This window comes from Mixophyes fleayi, chromosome 1, assembly GCF_038048845.1.
Source record: "Mixophyes fleayi isolate aMixFle1 chromosome 1, aMixFle1.hap1, whole genome shotgun sequence".
NCBI classification, from domain to species: domain Eukaryota; kingdom Metazoa; phylum Chordata; class Amphibia; order Anura; family Limnodynastidae; genus Mixophyes; species Mixophyes fleayi.
The window spans coordinates 175,979,961-176,006,573 of NC_134402.1; the positions used below are offsets into that span (position 1 = coordinate 175,979,961).

The 26,613-nt window shown below is 38.5% G+C and overlaps 1 protein-coding gene across 1 annotated transcript in view; it reads right to left on the minus strand.

Annotated features, from left to right (window-relative positions):
• Window positions 1-26,613, minus strand: part of CFAP299 (cilia and flagella associated protein 299) — a 490,745-nt gene that overhangs the window by 51,939 nt on the left and 412,193 nt on the right. The gene's annotated exons all lie outside the window — the stretch shown is intronic.

The following is a 26,613-nucleotide window of genomic DNA, read 5'->3' on the forward strand; positions in this document are numbered from 1 at the left end:
TTTGCTATCAGGAGCAACTGTAAAAAATGATGCTATGTACAGTACACATTAAGAACAACCTTATTATTGTTTTTCATTAAAAAAGAAATTATTTTTTACATGTTTTCTCATTCATGCCTATATTATTAACAGGTAACATTAATTGAATAGTTTTTCTGTGCGTTCTTTTGTGAGTTTATATTCTGCATAGGTATTGTACATATACTGCAGTGTCTTGTCTATAATAGCAGGGCAAACATACATCCATAGTTATCGCCACAGATATCTTCTAATCTGCTCTTTGATGGCTTTGGGCGTATGGATAGCGGACTTATGGGCATTCTAAAACAGACGTGTTTTGCTCAGTATGCGTGCCTTAATGACTCAGGCTCTCTGCATTGTACACTGAATACACATCGTTTAGAGTTAGGCGCAAATCCAGCTAAAAAGTGCAAATTTGCCCTTGGACAAACCATGTTGCTTTGCAAGGAGTGTAAATGTAATTTATTTATTTATTTGCATGCAGGGAAAATACTGCCTGCTTTTGCACATGCCACTCAAATACTGGCAGCTGTATTAACATGGTGACTTAGATTTGAGCTAGGACACACTCACCTATATCTAAAATGTCCCACTTTCAGGCCCTGTACCTCTAAAACTTCAAAAATCTGTGAAACGTTTTGTTCGACTGCAAAATTCAATCCACAAAATTTTGCAACTTTGCTTTTCATCTCAGTTAATGAGATATTGATATTGTAAATTACTATTGTATACAACTTCTCCTTTAAGAGGTTTCTTAGAATTTGTAATAATACCCAGTAGACGCTTTACTAATAACAAAACCTCTTTGCCTATCCGCGTTATATTTTAACGTGTGGAGACACGTTGTGCTATAGCCTGTATCTTTGGGAGATGCATTCTACTAGTTACAGGTGCATTGCCAAGACACAGCAATGAAACAGAGTTCTCTTGGCCCAGGTCACATTCTAGCTTGGATTCTATATATCCTTTCATATTCCAACCTTGTTAATAGATCAGACTGGAAAGTCAATTTAATTTTTTATTCACAAGACTGTAACTTTAGAATGTGAATAAAAGACTTTGCAAACCAAAAGAATTTGAAGGTAAAGCGTTAATGGCATTATATGAAAAGTGGTTTAAACTAGGGATGTGCACCGGCGACTTTTGAGGTCTCGTGTTTTGTGTTTTGGATCCGGATTTTCGTTATTTTTGAGGTTCGGATTTGTCTCGCAAAACACTTGACGAAAGGTCTCGGTTCGGATTTAAGGTATTGGATTCGGATTTTTTTTGAAAAAAACATAAAAAGTTTAAAAATCAAGTTTTTGGGCTTATTTTCACTCCTAGGCTATTATTAACCTCAATAACATTCAATAACAAGCATTTCCACTAATTTACAGTGTATTCTGAACACCTCACAATATAGTTATTAGTCCAAAACGTTGCAACAAGGTATCTTTCTGGACTGCGTAGAGGAGTGGGTCACCACAATATATTAAAAACCCTGAACTTTTATGATTCGCACCAATAATTGTACCTGGACTGCGTAGAGGAGTGGGTCACCACAATATCTTAAAAACCCTGAACTTTTATGATTCGCACCAATAATTGTACCTGGACTGCGTAGAGGAGTGGGTCACCACAATATCTTAAAAACCCTGAACTTTTATGATTCGCACCAATAATTGTACCTGGACTGCGTAGAGGAGTGGGTCACCACAATATCTTAAAAACCCTGAACTTTTATGATTCGCACCAATAATTGTACCTGGACTGCGTAGAGGAGTGGGTCACCACAATATATTAAAAACCCTGAACTTTTATGATTCGCACCAATAATTGTACCTGGACTGCGTAGAGGAGTGGGTCACCACAATATCTTAAAAACCCTGAACTTTTATGATTCGCACCAATAATTGTACCTGGACTGCGTAGAGGAGTGGGTCACCACAATATCTTAAAAACCCTGAACTTTTATGATTCGCACCAATAATTGTACCTGGACTGCGTAGAGGAGTGGGTCACCACAATATCTTAAAAACCCTGAACTTTTATGATTCGCACCAATAATTGTACCTGGACTGCGTAGAGGAGTGGGTCACCACAATATATTAAAAACCCTGAACTTTTATGATTCGCACCAATAATTGTACCTGGACTGCGTAGAGGAGTGGGTCACCACAATATCTTAAAAACCCTGAACTTTTATGATTCGCACCAATAATTGTACCTGGACTGCGTAGAGGAGTGGGTCACCACAATATCTTAAAAACCCTGAACTTTTATGATTCGCACCAATAATTGTACCTGGACTGCGTAGAGGAGTGGGTCACCACAATATCTTAAAAACCCTGAACTTTTATGATTCGCACCAATAATTGTACCTGGACTGCGTAGAGGAGTGGGCACTGGGCACCACAATAAAATATATAAAAAACCTTCAACAGATCTGCATTACACTACACATACGGCTGCTCCTCCATCCTCTCCATCATATACATGTTGGAGTTTTAGCGTGTGACAACCTCTTGTTTTTGATAATGTCAGTGCATTTTGAATATTTTTCAATTTGCCCCACACCACTGAATGTACTTTATCTATGATACGCAATACACATCTATCTATCTTGACTGCGTAGTGTGGTGGCCCCGGTACACAATTTGGTACCGAGGCCACAATATAATTAAAAAACCCTCCACGTGTCTGAATTCCACCAAACAAGTATCTGGACTGCATAGTGGGGTGGCCCCGGTACCCAATTTGATACCGGGGCCACAATACCTCCTCCAAACATGGTACAGAAAATTCGTCATTGAGAGACCCCAGGCAGACAGGGTCGAAGTGTTATTGTTTGACTTTGTAAACCCAAAAAAATGTCCCTGTTGCACATAGTCGTGCAATGAAGACTGACTTTTTCATTTAAAGGCACGATCTTTAAAGTGTAGTGTTTGTAAGTCTAAGTCATATTATACTTTTGGTAAAATTGGTTTATTTTGTTCCTCTTTATGGTAATTAATTAGTAATAGAATTAAAGTAGGAAATAGAATTAAAGTATGAAATAGAATTAAAGTAGGAAATAGAGTGGTATAGAGTTGTAGTGTGGTATAGATAGAGTGGTCCACACAATATAATAATAAAACCCTCAACTGGTCTGAATTCCACCAAACAAGTATCTTGACTGCGTAGTGGGGTGGCCCCGGTACACAATTTGGTACCGAGGCCACAATATAATTAAAAAATTGGGCATCAACTGTCACCGTTGTTTAATATCTGATACACCTAAATATGGACTGCACAGTGGAGTGGCCCCGGTAGTAAATTTGGTGCCGGGGCCACAATACCTCCATCAACCCTCTAAATCCCACTCCACTGATGGCGGACACCGGGCGCACGTCTAACACCAACATTGCAGTTACAGCCGCAGTTATACGCTTTGCAATAGGGTGACTACTATCGTATTTGGTGGTCATGGCAAACGACTGTTGGACGGTCAATTGTTTTGTGAAAGACTTAGCGGTCTTACGACTTCCCCTCTGGGAAGATGACCGACTAACAGCAGCAACAGCAGCAGTGGCAGTAGTAGGCGTACCGCTGCAGGATTCCTCGGATGAATCCCATATTGAGGAGGACTCAGTCTGGCTGCTGACTTGGGCTGCAGGACTGAATCTGATGGAGATTGTGGAGGAAGTTGACGAGGAGGGTGTTGCTGGTGTGTATCCAACTGGACCACGGGATTTAGGTGTCCCTGTACCGATGAGGGTCCTAGCCCCAGTTCCTGAACTAACCACTGAACTATGAAGGTTATTCAGGTGACGTATAAGGGAGGATGTTCCTAGGTGGGCAAGATCCTTACCCCTGCTTATTTGAGCTTTACATAAGCTACATATTGCCATACATTGGTTGTCTGGATTTGGATAAAAATAACTCCAGACCGAAGAGGTGCATTTTTTGGTCTTCTGACCAGGCATGACGATGGGCTTTTTCATCCCATGGACATCAGCTGTTTCCCCCCCTGGTGCCTCATTTACAATAACCACATCACCATCCTCATCATCAAGTTCCTCCACAGCGCCAGCTACATCATCAATAGCCTCCTCCCGAGCCACCTCTTCCCGTACAGTGATGGGAAGGTCAGGCTTGACAACCACCAACACCCTTGGACTCGCCTTGGGGATTTGTGATAATTTCTCTTTAGAAGGCAGAGTTGTTTGCTGTTTTGTTGCTGACAGCATAACTCTCTTCAATTTTTTGTAGGGGGGGGGGAGGAGGAGGAGGGCTAAGATCCGTGGGTGAAGCTGAACCACTAGTCATGAACACGGGCCAGGGCCTAAGCCGTTCCTTGCCACTCCGTGTCGTAAATGGCATATTGGCAACTTTACGTTTCTCCTCAGATGATTTAAAGTTTCTCTTTTTGCTACTTTTTCTTAACTTGGGCTTTTTGGATTTTACATGCCCGGTACTACGAGATTGGGCATCGGGCTTGGAAGACGACGTTGATGGCATTTCATCGTCTATGTCATGACTAGTGGCAGCAGCTTCAGCATTAGGAGGAAGTGGGTCTTGATCTTTCCCTACTTTATCCTCCAAATTTTTGGTCTCCATTATATGTAGCACAAGATACTGCAGAATGTGTGAACTTGGTAATATTGCAGTACCAATGGACTTATACTGCTGGATTGGTTTTGCAAATTTGGTTATAATTATTATATATTTTTTTTTTTTTAAATTTTTTATTTTTTTTTACTTTTTTCTTATTTTTAAAAAACTTGGGAATAGTGGGGAAATAACTATGCCCTTAGAAGCACAGAGCACAGGACACAGCACCACTGGACTGAACAGGACACGGCACAGGACACAGCAGCACTACGGAACTCAGCAGGACAGAGCACAGGACACAGCACCACTGGACTGATACTGCAGAATGTGTGAACTTAGGTAATATTGCAGTACCAATGGACTTATAATGCTGGATTGGTTTTGCAAATTTGGTTATAATTATTATATATTTTTTTTTTTTTTAAATTTTTTATTTTTTTTTACTTTTTTTTTATTTTTTAAAAACTTGGGAATAATGGGGAAATAACTATGCCCTTAGAAGCACAGAGCACAGGACACAGCACCACTGGACTGAACAGGACACGGCACAGGACCCAGCAGCACTACGGAACTCAGCAGGACAGAGCACAGGACACAGCACCACTGGACTGATACTGCAGAATGTGTAAACTTTGTAATATTGCAGTACCACTGGACTTTTACTGCTGAATGTGTGAACTTGGTAATATTGCAGTACCAATGGGCTTATACTGCAGGATTGGTTGTGCAAATTTTGTGGTAATTAAAAAATATTAAAGTAGTTTTTGGTATTTTTTAAAAAAACTTTTTTTTATTTTTTTAAACACAGGGGAATATTGGGGAAATAACTATGCCCTTAGAAGCACAGAGCACAGGACACAGCACCACTGGACTGAACAGGACACAGCACAGGACCCAGCAGCACCACTGACCTCAGAAGGACAGAGCACAGCACACAGCACCACTGGACTGATACTGCAGAACACAGCACAGCACAGCACAGCACAGCACTAAACAGCACAGCACAGCACAGCACTAAACAGCACAGAACTAAACAGCACAGAACTAAACAGCACAGAACTAAACAGCACAGAGGACCACCTAACACACCCTCCCTCTACCCTGATCAATGCCCGAGTGAAGATGGCGGCGACTAGCGGGGAATTTATAGGATCCGAGTATCGCGAGATCCGACAACGGGATTATGAGTCAGAGCCTCAGTTTCACTTTTGAATTTGGCGCCAATACCCGGATCTGTCTCGGATCCGACTCGGATCCGCAACGTTCGGGTGGGCTCGGATTTCATAAATCCGAGTGCGCTCATCCCTAGTTTAAACAATATAACATTATTATATGCTCTTAGGACTTATTGGTTCCCATTGTTATCATATAGCACTTTGTGCCTACTGTAGATACACACAACCCCTATGGTATCTAGTTTGTAATACAGTCAAATTTGATTTTCAGAGTGGTCATGTAGGATTGCCAACTCTCTACAAAGATTCCCAGCAACATATATAAACTGTTTTTAATTGTCAGTTAAGAAATGATCTGGTATCTTCCATGCTAGAAAAGGAATCCCTGGGTATAGTCCTTGTGAAAAAAGTATTGATTCAGGCGTTTTACACAGAGACTTCTCTTCAGCAAACTAAGTATTAAAGAGTCCATCTGTTTAAACTTTGGCACTGACACACAAGTGTCCTATGAAGTGTGAAAATGTGTTCTCTATTTCCAACTGAGGGACATATAAATTAAGGTGACAATCCTGCAGAAACTGAGAATTCCCAACGGTAATACCCAGCAATGTGTCTATCCATTAAATGTGACTAAAAGTAGGTACTGACGGTTCTGAAATGTCTTAATGAAATGATCAAAAAACACCAAACAAGACATCCTTATTTAGAAAGCTATTTATTAACAAGGCTTAAATATGCACAGCCCCATTCACTTTTATTGTCTAATTTGCCGTTAATTGCACCAGGGGAAAGCACAACCTGCATGAGAGCCATCAGGAGGTGCAGAGATGGCAGCCGGATCCAAACTTATGGACATCATTGGTGGCTGTTGGTGAGTGTATGTTTAATGACTGGTATGCATTTGATAAGAGTGACATGCTTAATATGCAATTAATGAATATTTCTGTATGTTATTAATGTGTGTGCACACAAATACTTAATAGCTTATTTGTACACTGAAATTTAAAGTTGATCTAGGAAAAAAAGCCAGTATTTTCCTTATGTGCAAAATAAATGAATTTGCACCCCTTGCATTGCAACATGATTTTGTCCAGGAGAAAACTTTAAAAAAACCGTAAAAAAAATAGTACTTTCCTTAATGAATCAGGCCCATAGTCATTAATGACATAACATAAGAAAAAATATTTTTTCCCCATAAAATACATTTATTAGGATGCTATTAATGTCTACAGCGCATAAAATGCATTTTTACAGTTGCTCCTGATTGCAAACACATGTACAAGCATGCATACGCGACCGTCATCACTATCAATCAGCACTTACACCGGATCTGCAGCTGGTGAAAGGGATACAACAGAAAAAACACGTATAGATGCAATGCCTAAAATGCCTAATGCATGAATCTTGCAGCGCTGCTGCATACGCTGGCGCATGGCATGACCTTACTGTACATTGACTACATGCATATGCCCACTTCCCTCCCCATTCCGCCCCTGAAATAGTAAGCAGTAATATGGGTGCTCTCAAAGATGAATTGTATGCTCTTGCATTTTCTGGCATATAATTCGTTTCTGGGCATGTGCAAAGCAATTTAACACAAAATACGGCACATATCAGGATTTGCATACCTTGATGAATCAGGCCCAGTATATGATTTGTGGGTGATTTATGTTTGCGAGATGGGGGTAGTTACAAGGGATGCTGTGGGTTGTAGGTTTTCTTTCGGTTTCCTCCTAGCTGAATACAGTATATCGTTCAAAATTAAAAGAAGATGCACTCTCCAACCTATGAACTAAGTGTTCTGCTTAGGAAGTGGAGCAACCCTACATTCTCCACACTTAATAATTTCTAAATATATACAAATCCTAGCGCACAACCCAGTTCAATCAAACTATTGCATCAAACAATACACACGAAACAGGAACTCAAGATTAATCACATAAAATAATCGCTAAAAAATGTTTTGAAATGATCAATTAAAATGTAAGATTATATGTAAAGATAACAGATCTACCAGTTCGGTGTCGCTTATGAACTTTTGTGCGTTTATTGCTCTGTTTTAGATAAATATTACTATTTTATCTTCACCCTCGTGTATTGTATTCTTAAAATAGAAAATAGGTAACAAGTGCAGCAAATAGATGATCCCTCCCTATTATTTTCTGAAGCTTATTCTGAATTGTGTAATTCATATTAGGGAAAATAAGCAGCATTACATGCAGTCCGGCAACATGTTTCCGGTAAATAGGAGGTTCCTGGAGGAGGATGAAACCAGCAGTATAGGGGCACGTTTAGAAATCCCTTAAGCTCTGAGATTCCCACACACACTGATAATCTTCTTTAGACTGTATATTATATTGAATACTGTGTAATACTCTATGCCAACAGTAAAACATCAATTTGGGTGACTATAAGAAGAATCCTACACAATACTTTAATTGATTTTAAGACAATGGACTTCCCTGGTTTGTCTCCTTGGAAAGCTAAAACATTAAACTATAACTCAGACACATGATGCTTCTAAATTAGCAGAATAAATTCCTATCAGTGGAGAAACTACCATTGGTGCAGCAGGTGCGGTGCACAGGGGCGCATAGAGATAATGGGGCTCACTGCATGGGGAACTAATGAGCTGTGGGCCCCGGTTCCTTCCTCCCTGCTTCCCTGCACCAGGGCCCACAGCTCGCTAGTTCCGCCTCGGGTTCCTCTAATTATTTTACAATATCTGACACCCAAAAGTAAGAATGCACAGTCATCATACCCATTGTGTAAAAATTATTTTGCCCTCCATTGTGAAATTGACATTTCCCAGGCTGTAGTAATATCACAAAGGAAAGCAGTGTTTTTCTCCTGGTCTAAGAATTCATTTCTTACTGAAAAATTTCCAGTAAAATGTTTCAAGTCGTTATAAATAGGTATATGTGAAGATACCGGGTTTATCTGGCCCAATGCTACCCACTTCACGCTGGCTGGCCACCCACGGGTGCCTTCCTATGCCAGGGAAGTCTACCCAGCACCTTCTAGGATTCGTATGGTCACTCAGGCAAAATGCAGTTATAACATACAACAGTATATTTATTGTCATACAAACAACACTAGAATCTTATGTACACACAGTAAATAAATGCCAGGTAGGTTTACCACATTATCTGTCCCTTACCCCACTAGCTTAAGGAGATATAGTCACCTGCTGTCCAGACTTCACGACCCATGGATCCCTCTCAGCTGCATATATAGACTCGAGTTAGAAAATGACAATTCAAAACTAGATCTTGCACCTTCATGAATGAAATCCCAGCATGAACACCCCTGCCCCTTGGAGTTGTTCCTTATATCCCAGGTCTAATTTCCACAGTCTTTCCCCTCCCTGGGCAAACCCCTGGGTCTATTCTACTTAACCATTGGTCAGTGCTGGACTAGGGGGGGTTGGACAGGGGAGTGAAGATGAGCTGTCCTTCCAGAGAACCTCCCCTGTTAGATGGCCTGTCTGGACTAGCCTGGTGAGAACAATGGACACTAATTAGTTTTCCTACTCCAGCACATGGCAACCTGATCCCTACCCACAATCCCCCTGGCTTTACTTTAAAGACAATGAATAGCAACCTTACTGCAAGTCATCAATATACAATACACAATATACATATTTACACTGAATTACAATGTCCCCTTAGCCACATGTTATTGGACAATGCAGTTGTAGTCTGGTGAGCTAGGGAACAAAGCATGGGCTATAAAAAGTATTATAATCCACATTATGTGAGAAATGAGACACCGAATGCTCACAGGGTATCCCACTCATTTTATCACAGTGTACTATATCTTTTGTGTTGATTTTTATGTGTTTTTTCCAACAAACGGGAATACAGATACTTTTTGTTACAGTAGCACTAAATTTAAAATAATAGTGCACGTCATTTTTCATTGCTCTATCAGTATGAAGCTTAAATGAAAGAAGAAAATTATCGGAATTAACAGAAAAGGCTAAATATTAAACAGTGAGCATTACAGATACACATATATTGCAAAATATGTGAGCAATTAATAAATAAAAAAAATTTGTATGTGAGAACAGTATGGGCCTGACTCATCAAAGCATGTTTCTGCCGATTTTGAGCATATCATATGCAAAATCACTCTGCGTATGCCCAGAACTAGGACATACTCCAGTAAACGCAGCCCTGTCCGCTCTGTCTTCGAACACAAAGGACATTTATTACAGCCTATGATTTTGGGGCAAGAACAGGGTCGGGAAGGGGCATTTTGCCGTAGTCAATGTACAGTAAAAGACGTGGCGAACTCAAGCGCACGCAGCAATGTCCGAATCAAGCTCTAAGCATCTCAAAGTTACTTGTTTTTCTGCTTTATCTTTTGCTCCAGCTACAGGGCTAGTCTAAGTCTTGATCAGTAGTGATGACAGATGCATATACATGCTATAACATGTGTCTGTAATCAGGAGCAACTGTAAAAATGCATTTTATATCCATTAGACATTGAGAAGATACTAATAAATGTACTTCACTAGTGCCTATATTATTAACAGATGACATTCATTTATTTATTTTTTGCAAATTTATAATTCACATAGATATTGGGCATATCCTGTAGTGCACATTAGAGTACATTAGAGCACAGCAGACCTACACCCGAATTCTTCAACACACATATCTTCAGATCTGTGTTGAATTCAGGAGTATGCAGAGCCAATTCACGTGCGATTTTAAAGATACGCACGTTGCGCTCAGAATGCGTGCCTTGATGAATTAGTGCAAAGTAACTTAAATAAGCCTATTACTTAATATTTCTTTTATCAGTCTCTATTTTCCCATCTACATTTCCATAGGTTGGAATTTTTCAGTTACTGATGAAATATTCCAGTCGACATATTAATTTATTTTCTATTTAAGACTATGATGAGATCGTTGTCACAAAGTTATAGTGGAACTGTTAAAGTGAACAATAAAATAAACTAATTTCGGACAATGTTGATGTGTCTGTACTGTTGTTGCTAAGACAATTCTACGGTACTATATTTATCACTGGCAAAAATTCTAGGATCATCTGGAATCCTCATTCAAGGTTGGTGACAAAAGCAAAACTTTTGCAATATCTTTGTTTATAGTGCTGCGTATTAAAACGTATTTGTTGTGGCCAAATTTTTCTCTTTTATGTTTCTTATCCATTCTACTAACACAGACAAATGAAAACCATGGAATCACAACTGCAGATGTCTTATATTTTTTATGCTAATTTATGGCAACAGGTCAAGAACAGTGTAGCAATATAGTCATCTTTGGGATTTGTATGTCACCATTCCCTGCCTGCAATGTCTAAGAATAATAGTTGGCAAGTTGAGCAATGTTCACAAATGATGCTTTCTTAAGCTCGGTTTTGTAGTTTTGTGGCTTTTTATTAGACAGATTTTGCATTAATAGTATACTCTGTATTTTGTTATACACATGAGCATTTTTGGTAATGAATCATTAAAGAGATCTTAAAGTACCTAAGCTAAGCTATAATATACACTGTGGACTTCTAATTATAGTGGTGTTATGGTATTATGAAGTGATTCAGCTCCATTTTACAACCACTGGGACAATGTCTGCCTTGTGGGTGTATTCTTCCGTTGAAAGTAGGCACATTTTCTGCAGAAGTTTTCCGGAGAGCTGAATATACTATCCTGGTGCTGCCAAAGTACAGGGTTAGCAATGATCTTTGTGTCGCCAACACAAGGCACTTGTAGCTTTTTGTCTGCTTGGCAAGCACTACAGGGAGCGGTTGGTAGTCGTGTTGCTCAGCCATCCCCAATCGAAGTTTAATGTTTGCTACTATTGTGCTCTGGAAGAGATCCTGCTCAGCTACCTTTCTATTCACAGATATTTAACTTTATGTGTTGTGTGGCGCTTGCATCCAGCAATAGAACTACAGTATCATACCCATTGTCAGTTTTGTCAGTCCTTTTACTATCATTATAGATAATATAATAATATAATAATTATAGATAATCCCTTAGATTGTACGCTCCTCTGAGCAGGGCCATCTCTCCTCCTGTTTCCACCACTTCTAACTCTGCTCTCCAGCTACTTAGCCCTCCTCCTCGAGGGTCCTCCACCCCACGTCCACTCTCGCTCCCTCCTCCCTCATGGGGGTCTCCCTGTCTTCCGCACCCTCCTTCTTGGGCCACGTCGTTTGCGGATCCTCCCTCCCCCTTCCCCGCCCTCTCTAGCTGTGCATTGAGCTTACTGAGTTGCTGTGCTTACTGTTTACTGTACTGTGCTGTCTCCCATTGTATTGTAATTTGTTTGTCTCTGTACGGCGCTGCGGACACCTTGTGGCGCCTTATAAATAAAAATTAATAATAATAATAATAATAATTTATTTAATCATTTAAGTGATCAGGCAGGTCATGGAAAGTGTTTATATTAACTTTGTGTTTAAGAAAACACTAATACATGTTTTAAACTGTGAGTGGGAGAAGTGGTGAATTTTATATGGGAATATGGGAATATTTTGAGGAAACAGTGTCTGCAAACTAGCTCTTGAGGACTGGGTTTGAGTATCTCTGGTCTAAAGGCTTCCATTGCCTGGCTCCAAAAATGAACCCTTCAACTTGTAGTAAAAATATTGTAGTAAATGTCAAAATATTAATCCATTAGTGATTGCTCAGAAATCCAAGTTTCATTCAATACTCCAGTTTACACATTATTATTTTATAATTAAGGTTATGTATGGTTAGAAGCAATTTCCGAATGGCAGTGCATTGTTTTGTTGAGACTGAATAGATGTTGTTGATTTTTACTGTTTCTTGAAAGTATTAGACTTTACTATGTAGAATGTATAATGTAATTTATAATGTCTATCTATCTTATTTATTTATTTAAATAACCTTATATTTAAGTGTTAAGTAGACGACAACAGATATATTGCTGCTCATATTGCCTGTGCAATCTGGTCACACATGTTTTAACAAATTTATTCTCATACAGTACCAATTTAGATGTGGGTTTATATATATTGTGGATTACTATATGTGCAGATTAAAAGACCACAACAACGTCTTTCTTCATTTATCAGTACATTTGGATCATACAACCACCATATCATGCAAAGTACACAATGCATATAGCATTATGTAATTATGAAACTACACAACTAAACCTATACTCTACACATTTTGTTCTCTTGAGGCAATTAATACTTATATCTGTGTTATTTCAAAAACATGACATGCCAAAAATATATTTGTGTTTCCTACATTATAATTAGATTTTGCCATGTCAGTTAACATTTGTTAAACATTATAAACATAATTTTCTTATATGTTTTAACCTTTCTACCTCTGATTGCAATTATTTCATTTTAAGTATGGTTTCTGCTAGGTAATATAAGGACGAACTTAATGGTTTAATTAGTGTGGGAAATAATTCAGGAATGTCACTGGTCTATTTATCTGGCAAAGTATAGTTTAAAATGCAGATAATATAGGCATTTGGTAAGTTCTAATTGAATCTTATTGTGGCACATTAGTAAATAGATTATTCTGCAAAGCTGCAGTTGCTTATTGTAAAACATAAATTATATTTAATATATTCATCAGCATTCAATATTTTTTGGCTCAAATAGATTTACATGACACAAAATACATCAAAATTCACTTTGAGAGTGTTTGGATATTGGAAAAATTGTATAAATAAAACTAGCTCTATTTAAAAAATCTTCTACATGGAATAAACGTACATATAGAGATATGTTTACCTCAGATATGAATTTATTATAACTCAGCATATTACAATTTTCAGGTTATCTTCAACTATTTAATACAGTTAACTACCAGTGGTCAAAGTGCAAACTTAGAATAGGCAGTATGGAAATTTAGCAGTGGCGGTATGGAAAATGCAAGTAAATGGAATATGAGTTTTACAATGAAGGCAGTAGGAGAAGTCACTGTAAGGCACACCATCATATACACCCCCACTTTGACCACTGAGTTAACTCATGTTTCATCCACCACTTAAGGCATATCCACACAATTCATACCTACCTGGCAGCTACCCCACCCAACCGATAAACAACTAATAGCCAGGTAGCCAGAAGGAAGGGAAACTGAAAACTCAGGCCAAGAGTGGAATCACTTCCCTATCACACATCTCACCTGTTAAATCTGTCCGGGACAGCTGGCATATCTGTTTCCCTTGACCACCTTGGGCTGCACAGCGTTCCTCCACTCTCTTATGCCATTTTGCCAGCACTGCTGCGCATGTGCAAACACGGCACTTTCAAACCTCCACTGGATTCGCATTAGCTAATCATAGTTCAGTTCACTATTTAAGGCACTTCCTCCTATCTCCCATTGTCAGTTCTTCAGGTCTCCTTCCCTGTGAGGTGTAGTTCTCTGCTTCCATTCATGACAATCTAACCTATGTCTCCTGTTCCACGATCAAGACCTCCTGGGGCTATATTGCAGAAATATCACACATTATCACCGATCCTGCTCCAAGGCTATACTGCCCACCGGAATCTCAACACTTCAGTTCTCTGCAGCTCATCGCTTCTCTGTTTAAACCTGTGTCACCTGTTCCACGGTTAAGATCTGTGGTTATCCTGAAGTACACTGTGCATCTTCACCGATCCTGTACCTAGGGTCTCAGTACTTTACTCCACTGTAGTTCTCTCCCCACAGACTATAATTGTGTCTTCGGTTCCACAGTCAAGATCTGAGGGTTCACTACAGGGCATTGTGCTTCATCATGAATCCAGCTCCAGGGTTACTCAGCTTATAAGGATCTCAGCGCTCCAGTTCTCTGCTGCTCATCCTACCTCACTCTCCAGATCCAAAGGCTTATGTACTTACCTCCTAGTACTCCTACATAGCTTCATGTCTCTATTGTATTCTGGTTGCGTCATAAGCCTGCTCTGTGCCCCCTATAGGACTGTGACTGTGAGCCAAGCCCATATTCCCCGGTAAATACCTCTCTTCCCGTTAGACTCCGCACTTCTCGGAGGGTGACACCTGATCAGGCTTCGAGGTCCATTCTAATATCGTAAACCGTGACATTCCCTTTTCCCATTCTGCATTACTACAAATTATTTATTTCCAGAGTCAGGGTTGTCTTAAGACATCAGTGGACACAGGGCAAACATCCAATTAATTTGCCCCTATACTCTGTATAAAACATAACTGGAAGCTGTAATTCCAAAAAAGAGTGCGTCAAGACAAAAAAATACATTTTCTTTAAGTTTCCATTGCTATCTTGAGACCAATTTTCATATTTTGCACAGCTTACAGAGCTCTGTTAGAGCACAAACATTTTATAATTGTATAGTTCTATCTAGGTTTACTATTAGGACCTAAGTTTTTTTTGTCTATGCATATCTTACGATCAACTTGTTCTAGCAACTTGAAAGAAGACATTCCCCTATTTCGATAAGAAAGATAATCTGTTCTTTAGAAATAGCAGATACTCTCCCATTTAAAACAAGGAGTTACTTGTCTGCTTGGACACAAACAGGCAGAGATATGAGGAATTTTAGAGCCTCACATATCCATGATCCATACCTAGTAAATCTGATGGTGGACCCACTGTTTTAGTCAGCCCAGGGCAAATGCCCTTTTAGCCTCTTCATGAAAACAACCTAGCTTCTTATAGATTTGCGTGCTGACTGTCATGATCTATGCTGCTAAGTTATTTTTGTTACTTAAATTGGAAGCAGTACATTTTCTTAAAAACAGTTATCAACTGTCTGGTAATAGGTCATCCATTGTGATGACCTCCTTCACCACCAATCATCATGGGTGGTGGAGGTAGAAAACATGTGTCAGGTACACTGTCCTTGGTCCCTGACATTGCTATTGTCTTTTTTATTTTTGCACATGCACCTGTTTGTCCCTTGTTTGACAACAGGTAAGTTGTCCTATCACCAAAGATATATATAAGCTCCTTGGAAGGACATACGGCAGATAAGTATTTTGTTTCCAAGGAAAAATATCATTAGGCAAACAAAACCAATATATAGACTCTGCCTTTCTTTCCAGCTATCGCCCCATATCCCTACTCCCATTCCTTTCCAATCTTCTCGAAAAGCTGTTCTACAGCCATTTAATACACTTTCTCCACTCCACCATGACTGCCCTCATCAAGATGACTAATCATCTAATCTTGGCTAAGTCATTGGGGCTACTTCTCCCTGATCTTGCTTCTTGACCTCTCTGACTCTTTTGACACAGCTCACCATCCTTTCCTCCTTGACACTCTTCACTCCCTTGGCCTTCACAGCACTGTCCTTTCTTGGTTTACCTCCTAACATTCTGATCACTCCCTTAGTGTTTCTTGCTCTCGGACATGCTCCCCCTCCTTTCCCTCTATCTGTTTGGGGTTCCCTGAGTCTCTGTTCTTGGTCCATTACTTTTCTCACTTTACACCTCCTCCTCTCTTGGTCAATTAATTCGCTCCTTCAGCCTCCAATTTCACCTCTATGCTGATTACACTCCAATCTACCTTTGCTACCTTGAACCTCTCTCCACTCCAATGTGTTTGACTGCCTCCTTTGCAATCTCCACCTGGACATTTTCATATCAAGCACATCATTTCAACAAGCAAACTATTATTTGCATGATTATATAACACACCCTCTGTTTTTTATAGATTTTAATCTTTACTCATTAAATAATTTATTAGTTTAATGAATTTCAAAAATGCTTTGTTACTTTCTGAACCATTTTGAGATACAGATATCAAAGGTTGAAAAACTATGATCTATATATCACATAAAATGCTTCAATAGACTAAAAAATAGTCAAGGCCTGTCAATGATTTTGACAGATCTATCGCTGACACAACAATAAAATCAATAAAAACGGTACCTGAGCAACTTGTTACCTTCTGAATCTTTCCACTGCAGGTATCTTGTTTTTCTTCAGAAATTGAAATTTGCATTGAAAAAAGTGAAATTGAAAGAAGTAATATTTACAGTGTATAACACAAGCCAGATGTGGAAGTAGAGTTCTCCAAGCTAAACATTTACCGAGTTGGCAGGAGCACACTACTTTCCTACTCCATCCAAATATGTTAAGTTAAAATGGACTGTAATTTCTCCTTATTCCCTTAACCTCCCTGGCAGTGTCCCGGTGCCTTGTTTACTGAGTAGTAGGCTTTTAGTCTGTTACTTACTCCTCTTCTGCACAGCTGCACTTCAGCTTTGTATAACAACTCGTTTCAAATCATAAACTAGATTTCTTGGTTAAGCTGCTCACATTAGTAAAATGTGAAAACTGTCATCATTGTGTCATGCCACATTTCTCATATATTTGCGCTGAATAGTTGCTATAATATCTGTTCCTATGCTGCATCACAAATAAACATACCCTTTTGTGTTTTTAAAAAATAGTAGCTAGATAGATTGCATTTCATTAAAAGACTTCCTCAATGATGTAAAGGAAATTCTCAGTGTTCTCAACACCAAGCGACCAGACAACCAAAATAATAGACCATTGCACTGCTATGTGCACCAGTGGCAGGTGCATGTGGCACCCTTCCAACATTGCTTGACGTTGGGACAAAGGTCGTGACTGTAGGAACAGCATGACAGTCTCAAATTGGGACTGTCCTGCCTATATTGGGACATTTAGAATGTATGAACAACTAGTTACTATAGTTCTGTCCCAAGAAAAGTCTCTGGGTTTTAATGGAAATATAGGAATATCATGTTTTTTTTCCAAAACTGCACATAGCTCATGATATAGCTCAGTACAAACCGAACAATATATGTAGGCTCACTTAGTCCTTATCACTGACATCTGTAAGGAGGGGAAGCAGGCAAGCAGAAAACCACAGACAGAGTTCGATAATGCCCCAAATAGTGCACAATACTGACGCTCCTGTCATACTTATGTGGACAGATTGTGGTGTTAAATGAACTTTTATAACAAAGACAGTTCATACATTCAACTTCATATAGCTTACACCTTTTGCCTGAATTCAATTCCCCCCTTAACACTACCGTGTTAAACCTATTACCGTTAATACAGTGATTTCTACTTGTGGCTCCCTGACCCGCAAGCAAAAAGTCAGAGTTGAAATGACCGTATCAACGGTATTTATGAACACTATTACCGTAATATTGGTAATAGTGCACAGGCGCGTTACTTTTTGCCATAACGTGGCCAATTGAATTCCTCCCTATGGGGCAGATTCAACAGTCCATTAAGACACCCTGTGGCGAAGACCTGCCTAAAATCTTTGCTTATTTTTGCTTTAACCTAATTGAGGTGCAAGCAAAAATAAGTGAAGATTTCAGTACAGTATTAACCGGAAATGCGCACACCTGGACAACACGGTGATGTCTGGTGGCACTTTATGGAGAATTTACTTTGCTCCCTAGACCCCTGTACTTATAGGGGTGCACGTACCACAAATGTTGTTAAGTGTTTAACTGTAGTTGCTCATATATTGTAAGATACTATACTCCAGTGGAGCCTGATAATATGTGTAATTTACTCTCTATAAGGGACCATTCACACGTTTGCTTTTGGAGCATGCTGTGTACTTTACCATTTTGTGTTTAGATATATTTGTTTATTTATTGTCAGCACATATAATAAAGGGAACAGTGATGACCACAGTTGTCCTTGATCCCTATGACTGCTACCCTAAAAAAACAGTAATCATTCCTCTTTTTTCTGCAAGAAAACACACCGGACTTCATCTATGAACTGCAAAATTGCAGAAGCATAGCACCAAAACCACTTTGGTGGTGTACCTCAATTGGCTCAGATTTACTCTGTTACTAAAGTGATATCTGTGGATATGACTTACTTAGATTTTAGTAATGCATAATAAATTAATTTAGAAACTGACTAAAATGATAGCAGGTTGGATAAATGTTTGGCTAAAGGGCAAGTTGTGTTGTAGCCAATAATGAAGACTAAGGGCCTGATCCATTAAGTATCTTAAATTAAGAAGTATCTTATTTAAGTCTCCTGGACAAAACCACTGAAATTTAAAGTTGATATTTGTGTGCTATATGAAAAAACAGTCAGTATTTAACTTATGTGCAAAACAGAAAACTAATTTTCACCCCTTGCATTGTAACATGGTTTTGTCCAGGAGACTTAAATAAGATACTTCTTCATTTAAGATCCTTAATGAATAAGGCCCTACATGTATATATTAGTGATATTACTTGTGTATTTTTCCAGATGATACCAAGGGCTAGATTTACTAAGCTGCGGGTTTGAAAAAGTGGGGATGTTGCCTATAGCAACCAATCAGATTCTAGCTTTCATTTATTTAGTACTTCCTACAAAATGACAGCTAGAATCGGATTGGTTGCTATAGGCAACATCCCAACTTTTTCGAACCCACAGCTTAGTAAATCTAGACCCAAGAGTTCTAGCAGGGTTTATTACCTTACAAAGTGTAAAACAAAGTTTAGTTTATTTATGCATTTTCTTTAAATCACTAAGGTGTGGAATGTTAAATTTAATAAATCAAGAATCCAAAAGCAGAATATAGAATGAATGGTGATGTAATGTCAACAACAGAGATGACTTGGGGGTCTATTTATTAATATGTGGCAAAAAAGCAGATTTTTTTTTTTAGTGCTGCTTATCGAGGCAATAAAAAAAAATAACTCATGACTGCAAATTATCAACAAATTATTGCTGGGGTAGCAGAGCAATATTCAGCTGCCTAAGTGAAATTGGCTGATGCAGTAAAGATTAAATTACCGCTTTGCTGGGACAGTCTGAGGATACATGTGTATGCGTGACAGACGGTTCATGCATACGCAGTGGAACTGAAAGCCTAAACTTTGGCATTTAGTTCCACTTAGTAAAAAAAAAAACACTGAAAAAATGTTAAATTCAAAGCTGCAATAACATTGCGAGGAGTCACTTTTTCCCCACTCCCATCCTCCCTCCACTCTTACTTTTGCTTTCTCCCACTCAACCTCTTTTCCCTCCCTTCTCCCTATATCTTGTCTGTCGTGTAATGTTTGTCCCTACTGCAAGTGCATTTACTTTTGGTTGATGGACTGCAATGTTCTCAAATAATTCTACTCTTGCACTGTTTCATCTGCTGTATGAATACACATACTTTTTCAATAAAAACAGATTACACACAAAAAAGAGTGACATTAATTGTGATAAATCCAGGAAATAACCTCCCGCAGTTTTGATGGCAACTCATACAGTAAAATAATTTATTGATGCATGAGACAAACACATTGCTTAGACTAGATATAAAATCTACAAGTAAAAATAAACCAAAACCAAATGCACACAAAGATGGTAGATTAGATGAATCTTTTTTTCTATATTTAAAGATCAAAATGTCTTCCATTTTCCATTTTATAATTTTCTAATAATGTCAATATTTGTTTGACATATTTTGAGATATAGGATAAGAGAAATAATAATACTTAGAATTAGAGTTATTTTAATATTCAGTAAGCCACAGAGAAGCGAAAGAAAACAAATTTCTCTATAATTAGCATTTAATAATATGACTGGAAGCTGCCATAAGGCATGCTCAGGATGCAGGAGACAACCCAGGGGAGTTGAGAGATATGTACTCACCTGCCCAGTAATGGGTGACGAGCAGCTACGATTCAACACCTTGTGGTGCGCCAGCGACATTTCCGGGTGCACTGCTAAGAGCCAATCAGCATGCTCCATGGCAAACCAATAAGGGTTCACCATGTCATTGACGTGCCCTACCAAGCGATTATATAAATAGTTGCTCTGAATACGTTGGCTATTGTGACAGCAGAATTGTCACAAGAAATATTAAGGAGAAGAAGAACAGAGAAGATGCTGGGATCAAGTAAGAAGATGATGAGTGCAAGAAGAAAGATGCCACGAACAAGAAGCACCACAAGGAAAAAAGAAGATGCCAGGGAGACAGAGAAAAGTGCAAAGTAGAAGAGGCAGTGGGAAAAAACACACCAGTGATGTGATCACCAGAAAGAAGATTGAAGCAGATCTCCGAGTGTCCAAGGAGCAGGGATGGGTGGCACATGCACAAGAGCTGTGTCAAGCGGTGGGAATAGATGGGACTGTGTTAGTCTTTCACCTAGCTGCAGGCCTCAGTTCATATCCAGGCAACAGCCCAGTTCCAGGCCACAGCCCAGACCCAAGCCTGAGTTTGGCTCCAGACCACAGCCCAGCCCCAGATGTCAGTTCAGTTACAGGCATCTGAAATGAAACAAGGCCACAGCCAAGCCCCAGGCCTCAATTCGGCCACAGGCCTCAGTTCAGTTCCATGCCTCAGCCCCCACCAGGCCTTTGTCCACCACCAGGCCTCAGTCAGCTATCAGGCTGCATTAAGGTATTAGGCATTTGTGACTTGCTTGTTTCATTATTATTTTACTACATTGTACTTTTTAAGCCATATGGGTGGCACAGATCCAAATCTGTATTTACAGTCATTTTATTGATATGTCTTCATAGATTCAATACAATAAAAAAATCAAACTTTTTAAAAATCAAACTTTTCACAAATGTTGAGCATAGTAAAAATAACACTTCGAATAAGCAAGCAACCAATAAATGTTCATGTGCATTATAAGGAAAAACCTTAATATAACTAATATTAATTAGACATTTACATAAATAAAAATATTTTCATGCTTTTGTTTCAATATAGGGAACGGTCAGTTATCAATCTTCTAGCAATCAAATCTCAAGCTAAAGGGAATGTTCACCCTCTTATTAAGTATACCTTTCTAGCAATGGGTAGGATCCCCCCTTTGCCCCAGAACAGCCTGAATTCTTTGTGACAGGGATTCGACAAGGCTAACAAGAGACTGTTGTGTGAGAAAATCCCAGGAGAGCAGTAGCTTCTGAGATGCTCAAACCACCCAGTCTGGCACCAGCAATAATTCCATGGTTAAAGTCACTTATATGATATTTCTTGCCCATTCTGGTGTAGGTCTGTACAGCAATGGAACCTGTTGACCTTGGCTGGATACACACTACAGGGAAAGTCTAACGATACAATAGATTTAGTAATTTTACCAACAATAGAGAAAAAAAAGTCCCAATCAGCATGCTGATTCATGTTTACACACTATACATGATTACCTTCAGATCTATGCTTCATATCTGTCATTACCATCGACCGAGGATTACATACAGTTGGCATGCACTACAGATGTTCTTTTATATCCAGGAACCCAGAAAAGATTTAAGACAAGGTACCAATCTCCAGACCCATCCTGCCTCCTCTCCGGGCTCTACCTTCACTCTTCCAGTTTACAGGCAGTAGTAATAGGGGGTGAAAGTTAAAGTTACTGTTTTGAGTGTGCAGTGTCCTAAAGATATGAATTTTTCCTCTCAGCCAGGTAATTGCTGGCAGTGAATTCCTGTTCTGCCCTCTCAATATGTACATAAAGAATAATGGACATTTAACTGTGATGTAAATGTTGTGTCACGGAAGAATTTTTGGCTGTGCTCCAGGGTGTTGTAGACCACCCCTACGTCGGCTACAGAGTACACCAACTCCTTGCCAGCTGTGTAGTACAGGTTGTTGCGGCACTGATGCCCCCTGTACCCATATACCCACTATAGTGAACTGGAGACTGTGGGACAAGGCATTTTTTCTGCAAGAAGGGAGATGGGCATGCATTTTGTACAGCAAAATTTAATTAATCCAGGGCATATTGTGCTATCCACAACTTTACAAGCAATGGTAAAGTGTATTTATTCAGAACTGTAACTAGTTCATTTGACAGATTTAACACCGTACATGGTGCTAATCTTCACTTCTGCTATTTCTGCCTATGCCAGCTTCCTCTTAGGTTAAACACAAGACACCTGATGTGGAACACTGGTTGAAGCATTCTGGACATAATACAGGTATTTTCCTCACTAATATAGTGAGTGACAACTATCATTCAATAAAATGTGCGTGGCAATGGATCCCAGCAATTGGGAACTTCAATCAACAGATGGGCACTGTGGGACTGGGGAGCGGCGGATGGAGAGTGACGGTGCATCCACTGTATATATTGAAGGTTTAAGGACAGAGCAGGGGGAGCAGGGAGGATCCATGGGGAAGAGCAGAGTTTGCTGGGTTCCTATGGAAACAGCAGAGAGCCCGGATCCCGTCACTTTACTAGTCCGTGTGGAATTCCATGCTGGACGTCCGGACACCACAAGTGACAAGTGATGTCAAAAGTTGACTTAATAGCTAAATGTCATTCCAATTCTGCAGAGTGTATACACACTGCAGAATTGGAACTACATTGTTCCACCTTTGAAAAAGATTTTCAGTTCAGTTTGAAAATCTCAATCAATGATTTCATGTGCTTTGGAATGATAATCGTTCATCGTTCCAGGATACACACTACTGTGATATCAGGCGAATCAGTCGTTTATTGCCTGATTGGACCCATAATCGGCTAAAAAGTTAAACACAGTAGTGTGTGCCCAACCTATGTCTGAATGATTTTATGTATGGAGTTGCAGATTTAATATTTGCATTAACTAGCAGGTGTACAGGTGCATCTAATAAAGTGGCCACTGACTGTATATGCTATTACAGTCACACATGTCTTAATAAAATACTGCCACAGAAACGGATGTATAAGGACGCATTTTTACATCTCTGCAAAAGTCGCAATTTTACTTTCAACTCTAAATCAGGTGATAAGTGTTCAAATTCACTGAGTTTTTCAAAATAGGCAGACTCCACTTCCTGATATAGCATGTCCTATTCACCAGCAAGCTGGGCTCAGTCTATTCAGGTAAATAACTAGTATTAATGCTAAGTACCACTTTTTCACAATATATGAAAAGTGACAGGCTATTGAGACCAAGAGAGAAAAACATCAGTAAAAACAATTAACAATATGCTTCTAAAGGTTATGTTTGGACATAAATTTTCATTATACAATTTGGATGACATAACTTATCTTATTAAAAGCATAAAAATCATATGTCATTATTGACAAGCTGTAATCAAAGTTTAAATGCACTACAAAGTTTAATGCAACACTTCTCAAATTGTAAAGATGCCAAAATAAAAAACAAATGTGACTTTGAAGGAAAAATTCAATATCCATGCAGCAGCATATATAACAAATATAGGTTGACAAAACATTAACTTATTTTGTTAATATTCAACTTTATTACTGAGCCCAAGGGTTTGTTCATGAGAAACTTAGATAGAAGATAAAAAAAAGATAATTATTTTGTGTCTATGTTTATCATACAGTTATTATTTTGTAGTACAAATATGTACAGTAGATTTAGATGACATATTTGTGTATATGTTATACACATGTGCTGTAGTTATTGTACTCATACTTTATTATTTTAAAACATAATACATCTGGAATGTGATCTAAATCTAGTTAAAATCTCTTGTCCGTAATAAAACTGTTCAAGATAGCTGAAAATATTGTGGGTTGCATAGCTGAGGTTCAGCAAGCGCAGCCAATACTGTATTTAAATCCTTTAAAACCGCAACCACAATTAAAGACCACCTTAACTTTGGCTAAAGCCTCTGGTCACTGCATATCTTGGCAATGCAAATAAGTAAGGGTTTCAATAACTACAAAGGTTTTAATTTGCTGTAATATGGATCCATCTGAGCAAATTAACATAGCAGAGGTATAACATCTGCAGTGGCTACAGAAAACATATTATAAACCTTGAAAAATAAAATTATTGAAAACAAAATAATAGCTAACTTTTGACCTTGAAAAGTAAAATGGTCACATGCACCAATACAAAACAATATGATCTAACATAACAATATGATATAAATTAAAAAAATATGCAGGCTTGACAGAGCCCAAAATAATGCTTTATTAAGAGATACCAGTTTAAATTACCTGCTAATAAGAATAACGTGCTGTAATGTTCTATTTAAAATAATTGTTGATACTGTATGTTCTATTTATTGCATTTTTTTCAATTTAAATTACACATTGGTGCCCTATATAAGTATTTTGCTCACATACATGTTGCATTAATCGATTTTGAAATAAATGTAGGATATTTAATTTTAAAAACACTTTATTATTTAACTGTGTCTTTTGCTCTGTTCTGGATAATTATAATTTTAAAGGGTAATGGTAGCTTTAAATAATATCTGTAATAAAGCTCAAGAAATCGGGAAAGGCTGCTTGCAGTAATATCACAGCATTATGTATAATACGTGTCATAAATAAACTACAGCTCACACTATCTGTATTTGACTCTCCAATAACACAATAGCAACCTTCTTCTTAAAATATTACTCCAAAGGAAGCATCAATAAATCTCGTACACTATAACTCATAGGTACAATTTAGTATTAGGAAATATTTATGTTCAGGCCTAATATACTGTATTTAAAAGCTAATTGCACTTTTGTAGAGTTTTATTTTACTTAAGGGGTATATGTGCAAAATAGACCTATAATCTCTATCCTTTCTTTAACTGTTTATATATGCACTTTCTAGTAGAATGTATAAAGTATTAACTTGTTCTACAACAATCTTTGGGGGACCAGACAAGTGCTCTGTCTGTGGCAGCATCTTCTACCGTGTCGTCTTACCAAAATCAATGAATTTGAACAATGTAACTCAGAAATCTATCCGTGTTACTCAATTAAAACCTGAGTCAATATTGAAGATGGTAAGAGCTTCAGAACATGGGAGTAGTATATACATTGTACTAGAAAGTATATACAGAAAATGGTTAAAAATAGAATAAAGGTTATGATAGGGGTTATACTTGAGGGTTAGGGTCTCTTTTATACATAAACCCTCCATAAAATTGAAGTTATTCTTTAATGGAATCTGATATTTTGGAACTATTTGAAAGTGGACTTACATTACAGTCTTTACATGACAGTAAGGGTATCACCACAGCATCCTTTTTCAGCTTAACAACATTACATTTTTAGAAGAAAACATGGCATTCATAATTAGCCATGTGACAACACCCAGAGGCATGATACAAACTAGATGTGGGTGGTCTCATATAGGTTCCCTCTTATTAAGGGGCTGCAATTACTAGTACCAGACTTTCACTAGACTGACAATAGTGCCATACAAAAAGTTTAACCTTGGCATTGTTCTGCAGGGAGAAGTATATATATATATATATAAGTAACTAATGTAGAGCAAGGAGCTGGGGGCTCTAGCTGAGTCCAGGAATTAGTAAAGTAACGCACGATGTTGTTAGAGAGGTATCTTCCTGGCTCCACCTGGTGCAGCATTGGGTAATGATTAATAACAAATTGGCAGCACCATGCCCTTGAAGAGTCTTTCCAGATAGTTCTGGCACAGTATGCAACAATGTAAACCTAATGGCTACTAGCCTAGTGCTGGTAGCGCTACAGACACCCTAAAGCTGGTTAGGGGTTCTCTAAAAGGGATGGACCTGACCTAGTACTGAAGATGGTGGGGAAGGACAAATTGATGACCTTGTCAATCCCCATTATAGTGCCATGTAGAGGTGGGAGGTGAACTGGCATTAAGCCTACAACTAGGGACCCAGAAGGGACAAATAGGGCTCCCAGAACTTGATCAGGAACAGGCGACACACAAGCTATGAAACAGTCTCTCACAAATTTTGTATACAAATGTATCAAATAAAATTAGGTATTATGCATACATGCTTGTTATATTGATGAGTACAAAGCTTGTATTTAATTTCACTTAGTTTGGCAAAGCACCATAAGGTGTGAAACATTTCAGCAAATAACAAAACTATTTAGAAAATAATTCAAAGTTCAACAATTTAATGTCACTAGGCTGTATGCTTGTCTATTTGTCATTTCTAATAACCTTCTTATATACTGCATATACAAGCTTACAGACCATATTTAATAAGAATATGTGAAAAGTCTTATAT